At 44.1% G+C, this 8792-nt stretch overlaps 1 long non-coding RNA gene across 1 annotated transcript in view; it reads left to right on the forward strand.

The window, feature by feature from the left end:
• LOC134809047 (uncharacterized) overlaps window positions 1-8105 on the forward strand; it is an 83015-nt gene extending 74910 nt beyond the window's left edge. The window contains exon 3 of the long non-coding RNA XR_010153571.1: window positions 1-8105. This exon is cut by the window's left edge and continues 8784 nt beyond it. This is a non-coding gene — a long non-coding RNA (uncharacterized LOC134809047).
• Window positions 8106-8792: the final 687 nt, after the last annotated feature.

Raw genomic sequence — 8792 nt, forward strand, 5'->3', positions numbered from 1 at the left:
TACAGGCATGAGCCATCATGCTCAGCCTACGTTGCTTATTAAGTCTACAGTAGTGTACAGTAATGTCCTAGGCCATCACATTCACTCACCACTCACTCACTGACTCACCCAGAGCAAATTCCAGTCTGCAAACTCCATTTATAGTAAGGACTCTATACAAGTGTATCATTTTTATGTTTCATATTATATTTTCAATGTGTGTGTTCTATGTTTAGGTATGTTTGAATACACAAATCCTTACCATGATGTTACAAATGCCTATAGTATTTAGTACGGTAACATACTGTACAGGTTTGTAGCGTAAGAGCCGTAGGCTATCAAGCTCAGCCTAAGTGTGTAGCAGCCTCTGTCATCTACATGTGTGTACATTTCCCTTATGATATTTGCACAGTGATGAAATTGCCCAAGGATGCCTTTCTTAGAATGTGTAAATGCAACATCGCAAGCATAAAGATGAACATCAAAGAACTCAGCCCAGGTGTCAGGGGATGAAACTCCACCTATGGGTGCCATAGTTGGTAAGTATGACAGGGAGCGATGTGGGTCATTTTCCCAGCTTATGATTAGGTTTGCTCTAGCAGCCAAGAGTACATGTGCTGACTCCAAGTGAGTTCACACATACAGAAATGTTTTTCTCTCACATAACTGGATCTTCAGAGATACCGGACTTGATGCATATTCTAGTAGAGCTCAATAATTCCCCTGGAAATCTGGGTCTTTCTTTTTTTGAGGTCAGCTTTGGCTCCATCCTCTGGCTGACTGTGCATGTGATTGCTGGCTGGTGGTCCATTGCAGCCAGGACTGCATGCTCTCATTCTCTTTCCAGGTGAACAAGAATAACTGTTTCTCCAATTACAGGACATTATAAGTTGTTTCCTTCATTCTGATTGAATGCACCCACGTCGCTTGCCACATTTGGACCAATAACGGATCCCTGAAGAAAACCATGCCGATTGGCTTAGAAGGCTGTGGATGTTTCCAAGGCTAGGAAAATAACTGAGCAGAATCAAGGCTCTGTTGGAAAGGTGTGCTGGAGAGGAGACCAAGTGTTACAACTCAGATCTATCAGCTTATCAAAGGAGGAAGAAAGCTAGCTCTTGGGTGAAATTTCCCAATGTTTAAATAAAGGCAGCTAATGCAAGTTTTGCCCTAAAAACGTCATGTAAGTCAGTGGAGCACAGTGGCTCAGGCCTGTAATCCCAGCACTTTGGGAGGCTGAGGTGGGTGGATTGCCCGATCTCAGGAGTTCGAGACCAACCTGGGCAACACAGTGAAACCCCATCTCTACTAAAATACAAAAAATTAGCCGGGCGTGCCCTGTAATCCCAGCTACTCGGGAGGCTGAGACAGGAGAATTATTTGAACCCGGGAGGCGGACATTGTAGTGAGCCAGGATTGCGCCACTGCATTCCAGCCTGGGTCACAGAGCGAGACTCCATCTAAAAAAAAAAAACAAAACAAAAAAGCAAAAATAACAACAACAACAAAAAAAACAAAAGCATCACACAGGTCAATCATGTGGCACAATGAAGCATGATTAAGCAAGACCTGAATCTGATTCTTGAGTCTCCAGTTCTGGTTCTCTGGGGAAGTAGGAAACTGATGGAATGGAGAAAGCCAAGAGTGGGTGGAATTCCATCCACCGGATGGTCAAGAACTCTAGACTTCAGAAGCTCCTGGCAAGTTTCTCCTTCCATCTTGTGACTGTCTAGGAAGAACACATGTAATACATTTCAGTAGGCTCCCAACAGCACCTCAGAGACTTTTAAAAGGTCAAGAGCTTTCTTAAGAACTACTGGAGAGTAACTTGGGTGCTGGGGAAAATTAAGATTAATGTACATTGGAAGTTAAATCCTGCCTTTTTTTTTCACCCCCTAGGAAAACTCTTAATGTTAGCAGAAGCCTGGATCAGCTGAGAAAGCTACAGGTTTTCTGTTCCAAAAATGCTTTTGTTGCTAATTAAAATTAGTCTAATTTTGAAATGATCACATCATTAAAGAGTATTTCAACTGATATTGATTTGATGATACCTACAAACATCTTAGAATAAAGAGGCTGGTGTTTTAGCATTAAAAGGTGCTCTGATTAAACCTAAATCTGTGAAATTGATGACATGAGCTTCTGGTACCTCTTCATTCGTTTTTTTTCCCCCTTCTGCATAAAATAATTATGAATGCTTCACTCCATGCAATCCACGTTTATTTTATTTTTTACAGGGTTGGGGGAGGGCTGGATTAAGTGCTAGCTCTTTGCTTGTCTATGGTATTGCTCTAGCAATATCTTAATTAAGTCTAGAGTCAAGATGAAATATGTGCCCCAAGTATGTTTCTAATCCTTTCAAACTTGCAGGTTTGATGTGTGATCCTGGGCCAAGTCTTTAGAATGGTGTCTCTTATGTCAATAAATCTTCTGAGACGTGTCAGCCAGGTCATTGACATCTTTGGTGAAATGGAGAACTGGCTCTCAGAGGGGCTGCAGGTTGAAGGCACAGTCCCAGAGGATTTTCACCTTCTTCCCCAGGGCAGGGCTTTTTCCACAGTCTCCTCTGCATAAATATTCTGTGCATTCATGTCTCCTTTCCTCTACTTGCCTGGCAGGTCAACTCCATACCTTCTCCTCTTGGCCTATCCAAACTCTAACCACCTGCAAAAGCCAGTCCTGAAATCAAGAAGGTTTCTCTCCTTTATCTCTTGCAGGATTTACCAATGATGCCAACCATTTGGATGCTCAATCAAAGTACTTTAGCATATTTGTATTAAGTACCTGGATTCATCCATTTGACACATATCATAGAACCCATGCTCTCTTAGAGTAATGAGAAAGGCAGACAGGCAGATGTGATCACTGCTCCTAGGACATTCACATTCAGAGGTGTGATAGGGAGTAAACAGTGAGGCACACGCAGCATTTCACATTGTAAAATGCTCACAAAGGGAGTGAAGAGGGCGGCAGGACAGGAAGATTGGTGATAGGAAGCCATCTGAACAAATAACCTTTTACCCCTCTCCCAAGATAAGGAAGACATGTCCAGTGAGTGGTGATTCACTTCTCATGTTTGGGTATATCTGATAAGGAAAGTCAAGGCTGCTGGACCTTGGCCATGACCTAAGGATGTAGCAGAACTTCATGAGGATGACCTCTGGAGAGGATGGCTTTGGGGCTGAGACCTATAGATGAGAAGGGAAGAGCCTTTCAGGAAGTCCATGTTGTTTCCTGGAGTCCACTGTGCATTCATCTAATCTTTCCACCTCCTAGACTGAGAAACTGAGAATGCCTTAAAGGCCAGATTGGCTAAATTCATATGGATAGGGCCCCTGAATTCTGGCAGTGGGTGGGCCTTCTAGGTGGTACCCTTCCCAGTAGATACTTGCTGAGCCTAACTGAAGGAGAAGCAGTCCAGACTCTTCCCATTCCCTAAAGAGAAAAAAGATGAGAGCAATTCAGGATGACAATGTGAACCTGAGCATGGAAACCTCACTTCTAGAAGTGATTATTTTTCTTAGACTTCATGTCACCAGTACTTCGCAAGTTGAAATGAAAACCACAGAGGCGCTTCACCATTTATTGCGAGTGAAGAAAACTTCTAAGCTTCTTTTCTGCCCTGACTTTCCTTCTAGACTTTAGAACACCTCTCATGGCCCAGCCATAAGGCTTTCCTCAACACAGAGTAGGGCTGAAACATCTAGCTTATGGTGTGATTATTTGGGGCCACACTCTTATTCCTTTAAGACCAGCCCCTCCCAGAAGATCTTGCCTGATTCCTCCTTAAGAATCAGTGCAAGTGCCCTAGAAGTACAAGCAGGCCAGGCCATGGTGTGTGTTTGCCCAACAATGTTTTAAGACTCTCTAGTACAGTGGGGATTGACCAGAGCTGCTTCCTTTGACCTCAAAGACTGTCATATAGTCATGATCTGGAGAGTCTGTGGATTGAGCACCTGAGCCAGAGTGACCAGCAGCAACTTGTCTGGGCATCTTGCAAGTAACTTTTTTTTTGTTTATTTTTGAGACAAAGTCTTGCTCTGTCACTTGGGTTTGAGTGCAGTGGTGTTAACATAGCTCACTGCAGCCTCGAATTCCTGGCCTCAAGAGATTCTTCTGCCTCAGCCTCCCAAGTAGCTGGGACCACAGATGCACACCACCATGCCTGGATAATTCCTTTTTAGTTTTTGTAGAGATAGGATCTCCCAGTGTTGCCCAAGCTGATCTCTAACTCCTGGCCTCAAGCAGTCCTCCCGCTTCAGCCACCCGAAGTGCTGAGACTACAGGTGTGAGTCACTGTGCCCAGCAACAAAGAACCTTTTACCACCCTCCAAGGTAAGGAAGAAGTTTCCAGTGAGGGGTGAAAGACAGTGACTTGGCTTCTCATGTTTGGGGTATATCTGTTAAGGAAAGTCAAGGCTGTTGGGATCCAGCCATGACCCAAGGATTTAGCAGAACTTCACTGAATGTTTTGAATCAGCCCATATGGCTTCAGATTGGATGTCCCTTTGGTGCTGGGCTGGACCTTTGGCTCTAAGCCTCTGCACAATCATGAATCTGTACAATCATGAAAAGCAGAGTTCACATTTCCCCACTCTGTGAGCTACTAGCCACAATGACCAGTAGGTCTCACGAGTCCTTCCCCCTACCCTTCCCTTGAAGGCAACCTCTTGGCTTTCATCATCATGTTTGGCCACCTTTGGGGAAAAGGTAGAACAGTTAACATCTGAGGCCACTTTCAAGACAATATGTCTCAAGCTTCGTCCCCCATGGTGGTGGCACATTGTGAAGGAGGGAACAAAGAAACCACTTTTTCTATCAGGGACTTTCCAAAGATAAGATAATTTTGTTCGTCTTCTGACCTATAAAAAAGTTATCAAAAAAACTCTAGCAACATTCATTTTCATCTGCATATTATATTTACAATGACTCCAGAATAGAATACAAATACACACAATGAGATTTCTCATTGCTTGGGATTGTCTTTGCCTCCAAACATTCCAGATACATCACACAGCTGTTGATTTCAATGCCCTTGGAGAGACACTTCAACACACAGTACCAAGTTTAAATGCCTACTTTAAAGAGGAACCCTGAATGCAGGACAGATAATACTTTAGCTCTTGATTTCAATGATTTTACTGTTTGTATTGAGGCTTTGTGGGGTGTGTTTATTTATTTATTCCTGATACACAGAGTCTCACTCTGTCACCCAGGCTAGAGTGCGGTGGTGCGATCATGACTTATTGTAGCCTTGAACGCCTGGGCTCAACCAGTCCTCCAATTCAGCCTCCCAAGTAGGACCACACGTGCATGCCACCATGCCAAGCTAAATTATCTCTCTCTCTTTTTTTTTTTGTAGAGATGGGGTCTCACTACATTGCCCAGGCTGGTCTCAAACTCCTAGGCTCAAGCAATCCTCCTGCCTTGGCCTCCCAAAGTGCTTCTTGTATTCTTACTGGTTGCATGAGTTCTAGTTGAATGAATACCAGAAGTAAATATTGTATGGTATCAAACACGCAAGGTAGCACACAGTGAGGGTGTACCAAGTGGAAATTTAGGAACTCAGCTGAAGCCCAAGTGACTGGCTCATGTGAGGCTCCCACCAAGCTGTAATTATAGATCAGCGGCAAGCCACCCAGTGACTGTCCCTCCAGGGGTCTGCCAGTCCTGTGAGAGGAGCCAGGCTCTATGGTGCTGATCAGCACACTCCCACTTTCCTCGGATGGATCTTTCTGATGGACAGCCTGCTGGCTCCTGTGGGAAAAGAGAGGTTAACAGAAAAGGACAGAGGAGGGGCAGGGGAGAAACTCCTCTGACTGGAGACCATTGTGTGCACAGGCCCCGCTCGTCTATCTGCTGGGGATGATGCCTGGCCCTAGTGTGTGAGGTCCCGCTCATCTGGGTTCCTATAAATCTTTGAGAACTCTGTAAGATAAGCCGAGGGTCACCAAGCCCCACCCCACATCACGAGTCCAGTATGGGCTGACCCATTCCAACACCCAGTGTCAGTATCTGCATCACTGTGGCTTGGGGCTATTTTTTTTTTTTTTCAGAGCACTGAAGGCTACTCTGCCTGGACACAACAGGTGGGATGTGCCAAGGAAGGAAGGAACACTCCCAGCAGCAGCCCTCAGCCAATGACTACTGGGAGTTGCAGAGAACCACAGCACTTCCTTCACACTCCACCGGGAACGTCCTAGCATCTCCTATGGCGCCAGGCATCATTGTGGTGGCCATCTTCACAATGCATTTGCAGGTGGAAGAACTGTCTGTGCCACAGTCGCATTCCTGCCAGCATTTCCTAGGGAGCTGAATAAGGAGAACACATGGACACAGGGAGGGGAACAACACGCACTGGGGCCTGTCGGCGGGCAGGGGGAGGGAGAGCACAGGATAAATAGCTAATGCATGCAGGGCTTGATACCTAGGTCATGGGTTGATAGGTACAGCAAACTACCATGGCACACATTTACCTGTGTAACAAACCTGCACAGTCAGATCTTTGTTCAGGGTCAGCTTCTGGAGCAATGCAAACTGAGACCCCTGAACTCTTGGAATGTCAGTCAGGTACCTGGTGGGCAGGTTCCTGGACCTCTCGTTTTTTACTGACTATGTAGGAACTCAGATCAACTTGCCCTCACCTCTGCCCTGCAGTGGATGTTCTGGCAAGGAGATCAGATAAGGAAACAGCCCTTTCCTACAGAGAGAAAGAACCCTCAAAAGAGAGGATCTGGTAGCGATTTCCTGGAGCAGGGTTGCAAAGAGAACTCCTAATTTTAGTAAAGGAATAAAAGAAGGTTCCTGCCAGGAAGGATAATGATAGGATTTTGAAGGGTCTACAGGAGCTGGAAAATCAAATGGGATCAGAAAAATCACACAGGTGGGAATATTCCAGGACAACATGGAGCACCATGAGTAGGTGGTTTTGGCTGGAGTGGATGAAGGGCTTATGAAGGGAGGAGACCTGGAAGAGAAAGTGGCAAAAGAACATTAGGAAGATGCAGGAGGTTGCTGGGCCCTATGCATCACTCACAGAAGAATTTAGAATAGATATGAAGCATGTATCGATGCTCCTATCTATGGAATTAAATTGAAATAAGCCCTCCTCGGTCTAGCTTTGGACCCAAGCCATTCAAAGGCTTAAGGGAATAAAACAGAAAAAAAAAAGATAAGAAATGAGCTCAACCTGTCAACTGTGATGATAACAGTGATTGCAACATTGATAAAGTGCTTTAGTAGAAATATGGAATTTAGAAGAAAATGAAATGAAGGCAGCAGACTATTCTCACTGACAGTGATATTGGCAAGCAGGAAGGCTTGACTGCTCTGAGACGGGGCATCCCCAGCCACCCCACACCTTGGGGTTCCCACAAGCCTGGGTTCAGGGGCTTAGTTTTTCAGGATGGGAACCCATCCCATTGTATTTTTTAGCTGGATTCAAAATCTCCCATTCTGGAAATGATGGGAAGCCAAGGTCCTGAGTTCACTTTATTAGTTTTGGGGAGAGCAATAAAAGAGTCTAAGATAGAAAGTCAGGGCAAAGGCAATTGCCTGTTCACAGGATCTCTCCCACACACCTCCTTGGCTTAGTTTCATGGAGGCTGCATGCAAGAAATAAATAAGCCTCGTCCAAGGCTCAGGCTGCCTAAAATCAGATCTCTGTATATCTCTAAGCATCCTGGCAATACTTCCTGGGAGTGGTAAGTCCACTGTACTGAACGGGGATCAGTGCTGGGGTTAAATACGTTTTTTTCCTTTTTTCCTTTTGGTAAACACCTTTGAACTTTTTATCAAAGTGTAATGTGCATATGGCTGTGGAGAAATAAAAATGCTTTTACACTGTTGGTGGGGATGTAAATTAGTTCAACCATTGTGGAAGACAGTGTGGCAATTCCTCAAAGACCTAGAATCAGAAATACCATTTGGCCCAGCAATCCTATTACTGGGTATATACCCAAAGGAATATAAATTACTCTATTATAAAGATACATGCATGCGTATATTCATTGCAGCACTATTCACAATAGCAAGTACATGGAATTAATCCAAATGCACATCAATGATAGACTGGATACAGAAAATGTGGTACATATACATCATGCAACACTATGCAGCCATAAAAAGGAACGAGATCATGTCCTTTGCAGGGACATAAAAGGAGTTGGAAGCCACTACCCTCAGCAAACTAACACAGGAACAGAAAACCAAACATGGCATGTTCTCATAAGTGGGAGATGAACAAAAAGAACACATGGACAAAGGGAGGGGAACAATACACACTGGGACCTGTTGGTGGGGGCTGGGGGAGGGAGAGCATCAGGATAAATAGCTAATGCATACAGGGCTTAATACCTAGGTGGTGGGTTGATAGGTGCAGCAAACCACCATGGCACATGTGTATATATGTAACAAACCTGCATGTCCTGCAGATGTATACTGGAACTTAAAATAAAATTAAATTTAAAAAAAGAAAGAAAATATCCACATTAAAGTGATCTATTCTTCAGGAAAAATAGTTGAAAATGCAACCAACTCTTGGTGAAATGTACAAATAAATCTTTGCTATACTTTACTTCAAATAAATTATTTTAAAATAAAGTACACAAGACATAATCACACAGCTGAATAACTTTTCACAAACCAAATGCATCCATGAAATCAGCACACACATCACCAAATAACATTATCAGTACCCTCAGAAGTCTCATTAGGCCCACTTTCAGTTGCTAATCCCCCTCACCCAGAGGAAGTATTCTGACATCTGGATTAGTTCTCTGTTGCTTAAAACAACAGTATATGTTTATTATCTC

This window comes from Pan troglodytes, chromosome 20 (assembly GCF_028858775.2).
Source record: "Pan troglodytes isolate AG18354 chromosome 20, NHGRI_mPanTro3-v2.0_pri, whole genome shotgun sequence".
Classification (NCBI taxonomy): Eukaryota; Metazoa; Chordata; class Mammalia; order Primates; family Hominidae; genus Pan; species Pan troglodytes.